This window comes from Lepidochelys kempii, chromosome 14, assembly GCF_965140285.1.
Source record: "Lepidochelys kempii isolate rLepKem1 chromosome 14, rLepKem1.hap1, whole genome shotgun sequence".
NCBI lineage: Eukaryota > Metazoa > Chordata > Testudines > Cheloniidae > Lepidochelys > Lepidochelys kempii.
In genome coordinates, this window is record NC_136393.1 from 30,140,936 (window position 1) to 30,157,378 (window position 16,443).

Consider the following 16,443-nt stretch of genomic DNA (forward strand, 5'->3'; position numbering starts at 1 on the left):
TATTTAAACCGATTGTGGCCATTTAAACTGCAGCTCTGGAGCCAGTTTCCTGCAGTAGCTCCCAGGGCTCCCCTGGTTCCTGTCACACAGACAGAAAGCCCTTGACATCGATGAGGATGATCTTTTTCTGGGCTTCGTTGGTGACTACCACATCAAGTTGCAGCTGGCTTTCGGTTCTGGGGATGGCACAGTTCACGGCGACGTCCCCCAGGTGCAGTGCGATGGCTTTCACCAGGCGGTTCTGGATGGTGTTGTGGTGCAGCTGCTAGGCTCTGGAGTGGGGCTTGCAGCTGCACAGGACGTGGGGCAGGGTCTTGTTGGAATAGCTGCACTTCCTGCAATGCTTGTCTCGGTTCCTGTGGTGGATGGCTCCGTTGAGTGGAACGCAGTTGAGCCGGGCATGGTGGATGAACCGCCAGTCAGTGAAATGGGTGAAGCCACCCCCGGTGAGGAAGTAGTTGGTGGTGTCCCATTTGCTGGTCAGCTCAAAGGCTTTACCCTGGTCCAGTTTACGCTTCAGGGTTTCCACATACAGTGAGTGGATGGCTGTCCCTTGGGGTGATAATGGTGTTGTCATCAGACCTCATCTGCAGCACCAGGACTCCCAGCTCCTGGCACTCCTCGCACCACTCTGAGTGGCAGCCGATGCGCTTCCCCAGGTGACACGTGGCGTTGCAAGCGTGGGACCACAGTGAAGCAATGTCGCACCCATCCCGTCCAAATTCGCCATCCAGGGAGCCATTCAGGAAGGTGACAATGTCTTGGTTGGAGGGGGCTCTGCTGATCTGCTTCTTTGTCACGTCACGGAGGGCGTTCACTGCAATGTTCCTTACTGTGGAGTCGGGACACGTCAGCAGGTGGAAGGTGTGGGTGATCATCGGAACGTCGCACAGGTCGCCCTTAAGGGGGACGTTGGCACCTCCATGCCTGTGGGCTATGTAGACTAGCTCGTTGCTGGCTCTCTGGGGAAGGAAAAGCCACTTCTTCACCAGCTGCCAGATGATCTTGTCTGCCTTGTTGAGGGGTACCTTCGCCACGGCAGATTCACTTAGGACAAACGAGATGCAGAGGATCAGAAAGGTGTTCAGCGTGTTTATCTTCTGCCACAGTGCCAGCAGGGAGGTGTCTATCTTGGCGGTATTCTGCAAGATCTCCTGGATGGCGTCCTCGGGTGTCTGCCGGACAGGGAAACCCGTCAGCAAGCCGAGGTGCTGGTATGGCTGTCCATCTACCAGGGGGATGACAGCCTCAACCTGGATCTGGAAACCCATCTCCCTTTTGCTGTCATCGATGTGGAGAGTTGTGCACTTCTTTGCATTGAAGTGGAGCCCCATCCAGTCAGCAGCTCGACTGGTGGCATCTAGCATACCGTGGAGGCTCTCTGGATTGTTTGAGGTCAGGACCGGGTCATCCGTGTAAGCCAGGATGCTCACCCTCTCACGGTGGAGGTTGAAGCCATCTGTACCATTGGAGATCGCTCACAGCAACGGCTCCATGTGAGGTTAAAGATGATGGGGCTGAGGGGACAGCCATGCTTAACTCCACTCCGGATCAGGATCTCGGTGGTCTCCCCTTCGACTGAGCAAATGGTGGTGCTGCATCCCTCGTACAGCTCTCGGATCACATGAAGGAAGTTCTCTGGCATCCCAAATTCCTGGAGTGTGGCAAAGTTGTGATGGTGGGGCATGGACCCAAAGGTGTTAGCCAGGTCAAGCCACTCTACTGCGCACTGCCTCCACTCCCTTCTGGCCGTTTGGATGGCAGTTTGGAGGATGAAGTTGTGTTCATAGCAGCCCTCGCAGGACATGAAGGCTTTCTGGATGGAGCTGATGGGTCCCCTGCTCACCGACCACTCCATGATCCTCGATGCCAGGCAACTGGCATACAGCTTGTACATTGTGGAGCAGAGGGAGATGGGCCTCCAGTTGCTGGGGTCATCCGGCTCGCCCTTCTTGTACACCAGCACCATCATGGCCTTCTTCCAGGTGCTGGGAGTCCAGCAGAATCGCTTGCACTGGTTGAAGAGCGTGGCGAGGACCAGGCAGCCAGAATCTTGCTTTTTCAGGAGGCTGTAGGGGATGCCGTCTTTCCCAGGAGTTGTGTTTTTTGTTTTTGAGAGTCTGGCCATCACTTCCTTGGGTGTATAGTCAGTCTGCAGGACACCTGCTTCGTCAACACGGGGCAGGGGGCGGAGGCACTCTGGGTGCTGCATGTCATTTCGGGCTATGCGGTCAAATACATCATTGAAGTAGCTGTAGAGACGCTCAGATGAGATCGTGCAGTAGGGCGAGGGCCCATCTAAGATCTCCCTCATGGCCTTGGAGTGGTTCGCCCTGTACAGCTTTCGGATCCTGGAAGCTGCTTCTGGATCGTAGCGGCGGCTGGTGTCTCTACTTCTGGCTCCCCTGGTGGTGGTGGTGTTGTGGTTCACAGCTGGCATTCTGTGGGCAGGCGAGGCGTTCTCCTGGTTCATACTCCTCCCTGGGATCAATTTCCAAGGACAGTTCTCAGGTGAGCCTGTTTACAAGGAGGTCAAAGCCGTCAAAGGAAGCCGTTGCTTGTAGCTCCTCGGTCCAGGCAGTCTCCCACAGCGTGGCAGCCCTCACCATTGACCGCTGGTCCTCAGGGTCCTCGACCTCGTCCGGTGCAGGCTTTGAGCCTGCTGCATGGTTGGCCTGCGGTCTCTCTTGTGGGTCAGGATTCCCATCGGTTGGGTGCTGGGGCAGGATCTCTGGCGGGATGCTGGTAGTGGTCAGAGAGATGCGGTCCGACTCGGGGGTTGCTGGGACACCGCCGGTCCTTCTATGAGTGGCTGCTGCCTGGGAGGTTGCTGCTGGAGCGTGAGATCTCCTGTAGGCCGTGTCCCGCAGAATGGACTTGGGGCCATGCTGGTCTGTCTGCAATGAAGACCTGGTGCTTTGGTGTGGCGGTGGGGCTGGTTCCTCCAGTGATGCCTGGAGTTTGTAGGGCAGTCTGGGGCATGGCTCTGGCTCCTCCGGTGGTTGGAATTCACAGCGTGGTCCGAGGGGCGGCGCTGGCTCTTCCAGCGACAAGATCTCGAGCAGCTATGCGTGGTGGGGCGCTGATCCTTCTGGGGACGGAGACATACTGGACAGGTGGCAAGGCAGCACTGAGTCGTCTTAGCATGGAGATCTGCTTGGCGATATGCAAGGGTGAGACAGGCCTCCTGCTGGCAAGGACCTGGGTAATGTTCCCCGAGGCAGCAGGTACTTTCTCAATCACAGCATCCCGTTCTGTGGGCCTGGCGATGGGGCTTCTTGATGGCAGCTTATGAGGTTGGCTTTCTTTGTTGAGGCTCAGGAGAAGCGGGTCAGCAGGCAACAGGAGGGCTGGGAGCTGGGGCAGGAGACTGTGTTCCCTTGAGGTGTTTCCTGCAGGTGACTTGGTGCATCTTGCATTGCTTCTGCGTCTCAAAGGGCAGGCTGCAGAGGGTACAGCTGAAGGCGACCCGCTTGCTGTGGCATCTCTTCAGGTACCTGGTGATGCCACCAAGGAGGTGGAAGCTTCAGGGCAGAGAGCAGATGGGGCAGATGAGCATGTCCGCAGCAAGGGGGTACAACAGGTAGATGGTGTGCTCAAAGTAGCAGTAGCTCCAAAGTAGCAGCAGTGGAATCCATCTTCACAGCAACATCAATTTTTTCAAAAATGGCAGCAGCAGAATCCATCTTCAGAGCAGGTGTTGTAGACATCCATCAAATAAAAAATTAAACTGATAAGAGCAGGTACTACACTCGATCTGAGCTCCAAGGAGCCGAGAAGCTTGAGAGAGGAGGTAGGCAGCCTGCCAGTGTATGCTCATATATTACACTCCCACCATACCCTCTAAAACTTTCGTTTTATCTCTTATCTCTTTCCATTATACTAACAAACCCATCTGGCCAGGCAGAAGCAACACACACAAGTGTCTTGTCCTTTGGTCAAACATATTAGGATAATATAAGAATATCTAGATAAGAGTATCTAAAATCAAATGGGCAAACAAGATGCAAAATTCTATCTCAGGCAGGGCTGGCCTTACCATGAGGTGAACTGAGGTGGCCACCTCAGGTGCCAGACTGTGGGGGGAGGGGGGGAGCGCCACAAGGACCCAGAGTGTAGAAAATTGTCTGCTGCTGGTGCATCTGTATTCTCTCTGCTCTAGATGCCCAGAGATGGGGGAGTGCTGTGCTGGGGGAAGGACGGCACAAGAGACATAACAGGCAGGCAGGAGAAAAGGTGAGAGGGAATAACAGAAAGCAGCAGGGGCTGCAGGGAGAGAGAGGAGGGGGAGCAGGCTTGTCCCCTTGTCTGCCCCAGCCCAGCGCCTGGAGCAACAGCTTGGATGTACTTCCCTCACTACCTGATCCTGCACCGCAACCAGTACTATGGGGAAACTTTGGTTCCTGAGTTCCTACTAGCGCTATATTGCCTTCAAAATCAACTACACACGGGTTACAATTTAGCTGCATTTCAACTTTTTTATTTAACTGCATCAGTTTAATTAAGCATCACTCAATCTAATCTGAATCCCAAATAATCCAGAGCAATTCATTTGTGTATCTGGCCGGTGGTCTTATTACTCTATCTTCAGAGGCAGTCCCATGGCCCCATGCTATTGTTTTCCGACTGACCACTTGAGATTCAGTTGTGGCGTCTGGTATTGTTAGCATTTCTGGGTTGGATGTTGACACTCTTGCTGTTTGTATTGTCTTTTCAGGTTTTAGACCTTCTTCTGTCAAGTGATGCACCACATATTTTATCTCTGTTAGAGCCAATTTGCATCTCCTTTTGTTCAGTTTCAGGTTCCTTTCACAACGCTTGTCAAGTAGTCTCTTGAGTCTTTCATCACGTTCTCATATGGTGTTCCCCCACACCAGAATGGCATCTGTATTATAACATTCAACACCCTCCAGATCTTCACAGGTCTGTTGGGTCACTGTTGGGTATTCTTCAGGAGCGGAACAGATGCCAGAAAGGAATTTTGGTAAATCTGTACCTGTCAAATGGTATGTCAAATATACAAAGTCTAGAACATTTTTTCATCCAGCTGCACTTGTCGAAATCTACTACGGCATCTAAAATAGTGAAAACGGTAGCTTTTACTAGCTTGCTGGCAATTTCTTCTACTTTAGGGAATTGAAAATGTTCCCTTCTTATTGTTTTGTTCATATCTACATGTCTACAACCCCCCGCCTCTTTCCCGATGCTCCCCGCACAAGCCGCCCCAGCAGCGCCAGGGGCCGGTTTCTCGGGGACTCTCTCGGCTTCGGTCGCGCCGGGGGTGTCACTGGGCTCCGGACGGGGAGCAGGGCGAGGCTTGTGGCTGGTCTCTGGCAGCGGAGGGGTTAACCCTGTGGCCCGCTGCTGAGGGCGGGGAAGTTGCTCTGGCTCTTGCTGCTCCGCAGCTCCGGGGCTGAGCTTCCCGGGTCAGACGCTGCCGCCGCCTCCATCGTGAGCCGGAGCCCGGGCTAAGCCGCTGCCGCTGCCCAGCGGGGTGTGTGCGGGGAGAGCCCTTCCCCAGCGCCCCTCGGGGCCCAGCCGGGGGGACTTTCTCCGGGGGCTGGAACCAGCCCCGGGCTCTGCCGACACCAGCCCCTGAGCCGGAGCCTGCAGGGGAGGGTGCAGGGCGGGTGGGATGTTACAGAAGCACAGAATCCCTGATCAGCTTGTAAAAAGAAAAGGAGGACTTGTGGCACCTTAGAGACTAACCAATTTAGTAGAGCATAAGCTTTCCTGAGCTACAGCTCACTTCATCGGATGCATATCGTGGAAACTGCAGCAGGCTTTATATACACAGAGAATATGAAACAATACCTCCTCCCGGGGTGGGAGGAGGTATTGTTTCATATTCTCTGTGTATATATAAAGCCTGCTGCAGTTTCCACGATATGCATCTGAGGAAGTGAGCTGTAGCTCAGGAAAGCTTATGCTCTAATAAATTGGTTAGTCTCTAAGGTGCCACAAACACTCCTTTTCTTTTTGCGAATACAGACTAACACGGCTGTTACTCTGAAACCTGATCAGCTTGTGTGTCCGCACAAAGTGGCCTCAGATGTGCCCGAGCTGCTGTTCTCATGGCCTGGCTTGCGCTGCCTTCTTGTCCTGAGCCCTGTAAAGTCGTTTCGCTCCTTAAGTCATTTACTTTTCAAACTGTTTTTATTGCTCTGAGACTTTCATCCTTTCCCTTCATTAACATTGTGCAGAGGGCTGTTCTTATGCATCATTCTGTGTATTTTTAATAGCAAGAGATCACTGAAAATATTCTGGTGCTGGTCGTTACAGCAATCCCATCACACACTGTTTCTAGTGTAGCACTTCCTGTTGGTACTGCAATTGTAGTTTTTCATTATAGTTTTTTGTTCTTTTTTTCCTACACAAGTTTATTCTTTGGGACCACGTGATATCAAGGCTGACAGATTTCTTGGGTTAGTGTCAGAACACTCCCCCCCCCCCATAATAGCTCACCTTAGCTCACTGATCACTCTCTTTATAGTGGGTATGGCAACACCCATTTTTTCATGTTCTCTGTGTGTGAATCATAGAATGTCAGGGTTGGAAGGGACCTCAGGAGGTCATCTAGTCCAACCCCCTGCTCAAAGCAGGACCAATCCCCAACTAAATCATCTCAGCTAGGACTTTGTTAAGCCTGACCTTAAAAACTTCTAAGGAAGGAGATTCCACCACCTCCCTAGGTAATGCATTCCAGTATTTCACCATCCTCTTAGTGAAAAAGTTTTTCCTAATATCCAACCTAAACCTCCCCCACTGCAACTTGAGACCATTACTCCTTGTTCTGTCATCTGCTACCATTGAGAACAGTCTAGAGCCATCCTCTTTGGAACCCCCTTTCAGATAGTTGAAAGCAGCTATCAAATCCCCCCTCATTCTTCTCTTCTGTAGACTAAACAATCCCAGTTCCCTCAGCCTCTCCTCATAAATCATCTGTTCCAGTCCCCTAATCATTTTTGTTGCCCTCCGCTGGACTCTTTCCAATTTTTCCACATCCTTCTTGTAGTGTGGGGCCCAAAACTGGACACAGTACTCCAGAGGAGGCCCCACCAATGTTAAATAGAGGGGAACGATCATGTCCCTCGATCTGCAGGCAGTGCCCCTACTCATACATCCCAAAATGCCATTGGTCTTCTTGGCAACAAGGGCACACTGCTGACTCATATCCAGCTTCTTGTCCACTGTAACCTCTAGGTCCTTTTCTGCAGAACTGCTGCCGAGCCATTCGGTCCTTAGTCTGTAGCGGTGCATGGGATTCTTTCGTCCTAAGTGCAGGACTCGGCACTTGTTGAACCTCATCAGATTTCTTTTGGCCCAATCCTCCAATTTGTCTAGGGCCCTCTGTATCCTATCTCTACCCTCCAGCGTATCTACCTCTCCTCCCAGTTTAGTGTCATCTACAAACTTGCTGAGAGTGCAATCCACACCATCCTCCAGATCATTAATGAAGATATTGAACAAAACCAGCCTGAGGACTGACCCTTGGGGCACTCCATTTGATACTGGCTGCCAACTAGACATGGAGCCATTGATCACTACCCGTTAAGCCCGACAATCTAGCCAACTTTCTACCCACCTTATAGTGCATTCATCCAGCCCATACTTCTTTAACTTGCTGACAAGAATACTGTGGGAGACCATGTCAAAAGCTTTGCTAAAGTCAAGGAACAATACGTCCACCGCTTTCCCCTCATCCACAGAGCCAGTTATCTTGTCATACAAGGCAATTAGATTAGTCAGGCGTGACTTGCCCTTGGTGAATCCATGCTGACTGTTCCTGATCACTTTCCTCTCCACTAAGTGCTTCAGAATTGATTCCTTGAGGACCTGCTCCATGATTTTTCCAGGGACTGAGGTGAGGCTGACTGGCCTGTAGTTCCCAGGATCCTCCTTCTTCCCTTTTTTAAAGATGGGCACTACATTAGCCTTTTTCCAGTCATCCGGGACTTCCCCCAATCGCCATGAGTTTTCAAAGATAATGGCCAATGGCTCTGCAATCACATCCACCAACTCCTTTAGCACTCTCGGATGCAGCGCATCCAGCCCCATGGACTTGTGCTCATCCAGCTTTTCTAAATAGTCCCGAACCACTTCTTTCTCCACAGAGGGCTGGTCACTTCCTCCCCATGCTGTGCTGCCCAGTGCAGTGGTCTGGGAGCTGACCTTGTTCGTGAAGACAGAGGCAAAAAAAGCATAGAGTACATTAGCTTTTTCCACATCCTCTGTCACTAGGTCGCCTCCCTCATTCAGTAAGGGGCCCACACTTTCCTTGACTTTCTTCTTGTTGCTAATATACCTGAAGAAACCCTTCTTGTTACTCTTAACATCTCTTACTAGCTGCAACTCCAGGTGTGATTTGGCCTTCCTGATTTCACTCCTGCATGTCCGAGCAATATTTTTATACTCCTCCCTGGTCATTTGTCCAATCTTCCACTTCTTGTAAGCTTCTTTTTTGTTTAAGATTAGCAAGGATTTCACTGTTAAGCCAAGCTGGTCGCCTGCCATATTTACTATTCCATCTACACATCGGGATTGTTTGTCCCTGTAACCTCAATAAGGATTCTTTAAAATACAGCCGGCTCTCCTGGACTCCTTTCCCTCCCATGCTAGTCAAAGTCTGCTTTTCTGAAGTCCAGGGTCCATATTCTGCTGCTCTCCTTTCTCCCTTGTGTCAGGATCCTGAACTCGACCATCTCATGGTCACTGCCTCCCAGGCCTCCATTTGAGAAGCATTTCCAGCTGGGGGCAAGCCAACAGACAGCCTGTGCAGATGGAAACTACAGGCTTTTTCTTTGCCAGGATGTAGATTTTTGTCCCGCCCTGTTTCTTGCCAAAGAATGGCCATGTAGCAGGTAATGATCCAGCCTTGTTTTCACCTGGCGGAGGCATCAGTTTGCTCTTTGTCTCTGAGGAACTGGTTTGGCCATTTCAAACTTACTTGTAAAGCATATTTTTAGTTATGATTGCAGCTTATGTTTATAACTTCACATACAATGCAGCTACTTGCATTTTGCCATGATGATGATATTGATCAGCAAATGATGAGTTTTTCAATGATACCTCACAAGGCATACCTTGTCATCAGTTGTTGGCTACGTGTATGTTCTCTCTGTGTTCTGCACCAGCTCTGTGCAGATATCTGACGCAGGAGACCTCGCTGAAACTGCCCAAAAACATCACAGACTCAGGTCATGGGAAGGTGCTCAGCCAGGTTTATTGCCAACAAAGCACTGTAGTATTGCCCTGGTTACATGTACACTAATACATGAATGCCCATGACAATGGACCAGCTCAGTGAGTGTTGGGACTTTCTGCTTTCCCCTTGGCTAAAAACACCCCTCTGTGACCTCTCTTTTATACACTGAGACAAACAAGCTATGTATTGCCCCTCTGACATGGTTAGTTACCACCCTTTACCTGGCATCTGTAGGCTCAATCAAAACATCCCTATCCATCACCTTGTCATGCTGACCTTATTCTTAGGAGGGGTCAGTGTGTCCCTGTATCATCTTCAGGGAGTGTGTTTACACCATAACCTTGTATCTGAGCAGCAATAGTGAGTGCCAACTCCTCAGGGCTTGGAGGTCCCTCTTCTCCAGCAGCAGGGAGAGCACAGCCCACCTGAATGACAGGAGGAGCACCATGCTGCCCAGGGGCTCTGCCCAGATGATGGCAAGGTCTGCGGCAAGGACATCCCAGAATGTGCAGTAAAACTGCATGGTCAGCCATTGATGCCTGCAGATTTGTTAGTGGGCATCAAACAGAGGGCTTCTGAGAGCTTGGCCAGAGTGAGAGGAAGCTGTAGTCAGTCTCGGTCACCCAGGCCGACCTTCAGGAGCTCATCCCACAGGGCCACTCCAATGTCAGTATTGGTTGATCCAGAGAGAATGTTGGTGTAGAAAGCTCTCACCCTTTATCACATGTGCTCCAGATCCACAAGAGGGGTGCCATCTTCTGCTAGGAGATAGGTGATATGGTTTTTTTGCTCTTCTGCTCTTCTCCAGAGCACAGAAGAAGCAGGAGCCACAATACATCTCCTAAAGGGGTCCGATACATGACCAGACAAAAGCAACTTGGACCTAGTGTTTCTCCCAACACACACTGTGCAGGGACAGATTTTCAGGGTTGGTAGCCATGCATCTCTCCACCTCCATGACCTTCCATTCCAACTTATCAATCATGGTTTCCATCACTGCTCCATCCCTTCTTCAGCTGCTTGTCAGTGGACCAGTTCATAGAAGGTCAGATCTTGTGGTCGGAATGGGAGTCAGGCCTAGTCATTGGAATCCAAATGCCAGAGCCAAAGGTCGAGACGGTTGGAGTGAGGAATCAGAGCCGAGGGTTGGAACTGGATTACCAGGAGTCAGGGAAGGCAGGACCAGGGCTGGTTCTGATCAGGAGAGGAACAAGACTGGGTGCAGGGTAAAAGCTGGACTGGAGCTGTGGAGGAGTGAAGCAGGAGTAGGGCTTGGAGAGATGAGCACAAGGAGGCAGACAGTCCATGGCCATGTGCCTTGAGCAGTGAGTGAGATACTACTGCTGCTGTGCTTAAGAACCGGCTTTCTAGCTTCCTCAGCCAGTCAGGCAGGGCAGGTCATCAGGCAGCCTAGCCAACTCGTTAGGGTGTCAAGAGCACAGAGCAAGTGCAGCTGCAGGGTCCTACTCCTGACACTGGTCTGGTGGGGTAGTCTCAGCAAAACAGCTTGACACTCACCTTGACCACTTCCCAACATCTCTGTGCCTCTACAGTCACCAGTCCAGCCAAACCTCCCAGAAGGACTCCACAAAGCCAACATCCTCTTACATGGTATTATTACAATGCCAGTAAGCTGGCCTGAGCTGCTCAGCTATGAGGGGGTGTCACCGTGCCTCAGTGGGTCACAACTGAGAATACCAAATTCAGGACAAACGGCTAAGCAATAGGGCAGACACCCCCCAAAACTGGTGATTATTCTTCCATAAGATATACCAAACCAGCAACAAAAGTAAACTTCTGTCTCACCATACTGGCTAACAAGAAGTCAGAAATGCAGCCTCCTTTGATATTCCAGTCCTCCTTTCAACACGCAGACTCTAGACTTATTGATGAGTGCTTATTTAAAACCAATTTAATCAACCAGAGGGTTCTTCTGTTTCCCAAGGACAAGCCATGTACCCAGGTCAATATATAACTCAGATCTTACCCAATAATCATGCTGTTGCCAATCCTTTAGTATCTAATATCTAAAGGTTTATTTATCAGAGAAGAGAAAGAGGGCAGAATTAAAATCGGTTAAAGGAATCAAATACATATGCACATTGCAAAGTTTTTGTATCAGGTTTGAGGCAGTAATGACATAAACTACTGGCTTGTTAAGTCTCTGCTTCCTTCCAAAAGATTGGAAGGTCAGAATGCTCCCATTAGTATAAGTCTATAGTCCAGAGATCAGAGCAGGGAAGACACAAAATGGAGATGTTTCCATTGTGTTTGTTGATGGGCCATCAATTGAATACTCCATTCACAATGTGCAGGCTAGACTAGATGTAAACTACCTTGAGGGTGTTACCACAGGAGCAAACATATTTGAAATACAGGTACATAGTCAATATTAATAACTGGAAATACAAAAAATGATATACACATACAAACAGGATAAACATAGTCAGCAAATCATAACTTTTCCCTTGATACCTCACATTACATTTTGCACAAGATTTGGTAGCAACAATGATGTACATGGTCCTATTTTAATCATGTAATGTCACAGGGGGACCTTCCCAAGGACTAAATGATGGTCCAAGAAGGGGTCTGGCTGAATGTGTGAGGAATGGGCCCACAAGATATAAAAATGTGAAAGGTAGATTCTTTCCAACCGAGGGGTGTGACTGAGCCACCTGCACCCAGAAAAAGGTGAAGGAGGTGGAGGACTGGGCACCTGAGGAAGGTTGGGAAACAACATAAAGAGGCTGCTGCTGGCAGAGTAGAACCAAGGCAGCAGAAGGAGAGCTCAGCTGTAGCCATAGCCACACACGCCCCCGGAGGATCAGCACAGCCAAATGCCACCATGGCCAGCTGCAGGAGCAGAAGCTAATTTGGGCAGCCTGAAGGCCCGCATAGGCAGTAAGGTATCAGGAGCGTCGGAAGGGCCTGAAGCAGCCAACCAAGGATTCACCTAGTTGCTCAGAGAACTTTCTCTGTCTCCTTCTGGATTAAGTAGTGCATCCAAGCCAAATAGTAAGGTTAGCCGTCGCCTCCACTCAGGAGCTTTGTGAACAGAGCCCTTGGGGAGCTACAACTCTGCTAGATCCTTTCTCTACAAGCTCTAAGTGACCTGCCAGGCAGCAGCTGCAATCTGAGCACTGCCTCTGGGCCTTGGTTTCAGACCTGCAAGCCCTCACAAGAGCTCACGTTTTAAGTAATGTGTTCCTGTTCTGGCGTGGGATGCGGGGAATGGAACTGGCCATGATGGAGATTTAGTTGTACCCTGGAGAGTGAAGCAGAATGCTCAACTCCCCTGGGCAATAAGCTGGGCCATTCCCGAGGCAGAGGTAATGCACCTTTACTCCAGATGAGTGTCATGGGATCTTGTATGGTCTATAGCCCAGTCTCTGTAAGATTGGGAAGAAGCCTCTCTGGGTGGGTGTCAGGGTTCCCTCTCCATTCTGAACTCTAGGGTACAGATGTGGGGACCTGCATGAAAGACCCCCTAAGCTTATTTCTACCAGCTTAGGTTAAAAACTTCCTCAAGGCACAAATCCTTCCTTGTCCTTGGACAGGTACTGCCGCCACCACCAAGTGATTTAACAAAGAATCAGGGAAAGGACCACTTGGAGTTCCTATTCCCACAAAATATTCCCCCAAGCCCTTACAACCCCCTTTCCTGGGGAGGCTTGAGAATAATATCCTAACCAATTGGTTACAAAGTGATCACAGACCCAAACCCCTGGGTCTTAGGACAATAGAGAAATCAGTCAGGTTCTTAAAAGAAGGATTTTATTTTATTTTTTTTTTAAAGGTAAAAATCCCCTCTGTAAAATCAGGATGGAAAATAACTTTACAGGGTAACAAAAGATTCAAAAACACAGCAGAACTTCCTTTAGGCTTAGTTTCAAAGTTACAAAAAACAGGAATATACCTCCCTCTAGCAAAGGAAAAATTCACAAGCAAAACAAAAGATAATCTAAGATGCCTTGCCTTGCTTTTACTTACAATTTTTGTCAACCTTTTAGGATGGTTTATAGGAGAAGGAGTTTTCTGACCTGATGCTTCTCTGCTTCCCGAGAGAACACGCACCACAAAGCCTTCCCCCACCAAGATTTAAAAGTATCTTCTTTCCCCATTGGTCCTTTTGGTCAGGTGTCAGCCAGGTTATTTGAGCTTCTTAATCCCTTACAGGTAAGGAGGAATTCTAGGCTACCCTTAGCTGTATTGTTATGACAGTGGGTGACTCAGATCCTGGGTCCTGAAGTAGTAATAGGGCTGACCTTAATAAACAAGATCAACACATGATAAATTGTTTCCCAAGCAGGATTTCCAATTTCCAAACCTAATGTGAACTCCTGGATGAAGCGAGGGGAGGAGCTGCACGTCCCGAATCTCCAAGGCTATGAGGAAGAGGCGATCATCAGCGACACCCACACAGATGAGGAATCAGCTAAACTGACTCAGAAACCAATTACTGTATCCTCATAGCAGATGTCACTTAGACTTGATGAAAATGCCCATCTGACCCTTCAGCCTGTCTTCATCTCCAGTGAGAGGATGTGGAGGAAGGATGGATTCTCTCTTCTGGGGAGGGGTTGTGAGGAAGGAGGATGAACTCAGCTCATGATATTTCAACTTCCCCAGCTATTATATGGGTGTGTTTTCCCCTTTTCCTGTTTCCCTTTCAGAGTTTTCCTTTCCCCCCAGCACAGAGAATGACTCCTGTCTGGATTATCTCTCTATCCCACAGGGGATGGGACGGTGAGTGAGAACAGCGAGAAGAGTCTTCAGCAGGAAGGTCCTGAGCAAATGGCACCACATGGGATGTTATGGGGAAGATCTGAAGGGAATGTTTCCCAGAATCCTGAGCAGAGAGAAACTTGTGAGAGTCGGCACAGGTCAGATAGGCAGCAGGGAAACCATCCAGGAGAGGGACATAGTAAATCCACCCACAGGAGCAGAGTGGTCAAAAGAAACTGATCAACAGAGAATACACGATCAAGAGGGAGCCTACACTTGCAGTGACTTTGGGAAAAGCTTCCAATGGAGACCAGTCCTTATATTACACCATAGAATCAACACAGGCAAGAAACCCTTCAACTGCTGTGATTGTAGGAAGAACTTCAATGAGAACTCAAACCTTATTATCCATCAGGGAATACGTACAACTGAGAATCTGTAACTGCCCTGACTGCGGGAAAAGCTTCCCTTGGTGCTTAAGTCTTATTGAACATCAGAGAATCCACACAGGAGAGAAGCCCTTCAACTGCTGTGACTGTGGGAAAAGCTTCAATCGGTGCTCAAATCTTAACATTCATCATGGAATCCACACAGGAGAAAAACTCTTTAACTACTCTGACTGCAGGAAATGCTTCAGGGAAAGCTCACACCTTGTCACACATCAGAGAATTCATTCAGGAAAGAAACCCTGTAAGTGCTCTAACTGCGGGAAAAGCTTCAGTCAGAGCTCAGACCTTATTAAACATATAAGAAAGAGACCCTATAACTGCTCTGATTGCGGAAAAAGCTTCCATCGGCGCTCAAGGCTTATTGATCATCAGAGAATCCACACAGGAGAGAAGCCCTTCAACTGCTCTGACTGCAGGAAAAGATTCAGGGAATGCTCAAACCTTAATGCACATCAGAGAATTCACACAGGAGAGAAACCCTATAACTGCTCTGACTGCAGGAAAAGCTTCGGTCAGAGTTCATACCTGTGACGAAGTGGGACTGTTCTTAATGTTTCCTCTGAATAGTGTGGGGGTGCCTCAGTTTCCCCTAGGCAGCTGTTAAGTATCTAGGTGGTGGGATAAGGGTGTATGATCATTGCAGAGCCCTAGAGGGCACGTGTGTGCAGGGGTCTGGACACAGAGAATGGCCGACACCCTGTTTCCTGGCAACTGATGGCCTGGGCCCTTTCCCCCCTGCAAGGTGAGAGCTAAACGGTTGGAGAACAAAGGAATCAGGTGACCTCATGGCCCAGAAAAGGGACAAAGCCCAGGGGAGGAGGGGCTGGAGGGAGTTTCAGTTTTGGGGCTGGCTGGAGACATGGAGTGAAGGGCAGACGTGGTTGTCTGGCTCACAGCCCCCCAAAATGGACCCAGCTGAGGGGTCTGGTTCTCTGCACCTACAAGCTCTGTGTTAGACCATGTTCCTGTTGTCTAATAAACCTTCTTTTTTACTGGCTGGCTGAGAGTCACGTCTGACTGCGAAGTTGGGGTGCAGGACCCTCTGCCTTCCCCAGGAGCCCCGCCTGAGCGGACTTGCTGTGGGAAGCGCATGGAGAGGCAGAGGATGCTGAATGCCCCGAGGTCAGACCAAGGAAGGTGGAAGCTGTGTGAGCTTTGTGTCCTGAAGACAGGCTGTTCACAGAAAGGCAACTGCCCCAGAGTCCTGACTGGCTTCATAGGGAGCAGTTCCGGAGCATTGCCCAGGGACTCCATGACAATACCTTATTAAACATCAGATACTACATACAAGAGAGAGACCCTATAATTGCTCTGACTGTGGGAAAAGCTTCCCTTGGCACTCAAATCTTCACAATCATCATAGAATCCACACAGGAGAGAAACTCTTTAACTGCTCTGACTGCGGGAAGAGCTTCAGGGATCGCTCATACCTTATTGCACATCAGAGAATTCACACAGCACAGAAACGCTATAGCTGCCCTGACTGCAGGAAAAGCTTCAATCAGAGCTTACACATTCTATCAGATCAGAGAACCTAAAGGGGAGAGAGACCCCATAAATTCCCAAGGACAAGAAAAGCCTCAGTTGGAAGTCAATCCTTGTTGCCCATCAGAGAATCCACCCAGGGAAGAACGCTTTAAATGCCCAGAATTTGGGAAATGTTCAATGAGAGCTCAGCCCTTAATAAACCTCAGAGAAGCTATGGGGAAGAGTGCCCAAGAGCAGAAATGCCTTTCAGCATAACTCATCTTCCATGAGATGTAAGAGAATCCACCCAGGATACACCCCGTAAAAGTGTGCTGGCTAGGGATGGGCAAAGAGAATAACATTTTTGCTTATTCCTACAAATCTTAGCGGGTCCAGCATGGCTACAGTGGCCATGTAGTGAGGACATACAACCTTATTGAAGCAGAGAATGAAATCTCCTCCCTAGAACAGAGCCATGCAGAACAAGAGGCTGAGATAAGATTCCCACATTATGATGGGACTTGATTATGACTTCTTGGCAAATGTGAATGTTTTGTGTTCAGCCACTTCATTTAAGTGTGATGTTATACACCT

The 16,443-nt window shown here is 49.5% G+C and overlaps 1 pseudogene; it reads left to right on the plus strand.

Annotated features, from left to right (window-relative positions):
• The first annotated feature begins 2,980 nt into the window (after positions 1-2,980).
• Positions 2,981-15,920, plus strand: LOC140898108 (uncharacterized; annotated as a pseudogene).
• The last annotated feature ends 523 nt before the right edge of the window (positions 15,921-16,443 follow it).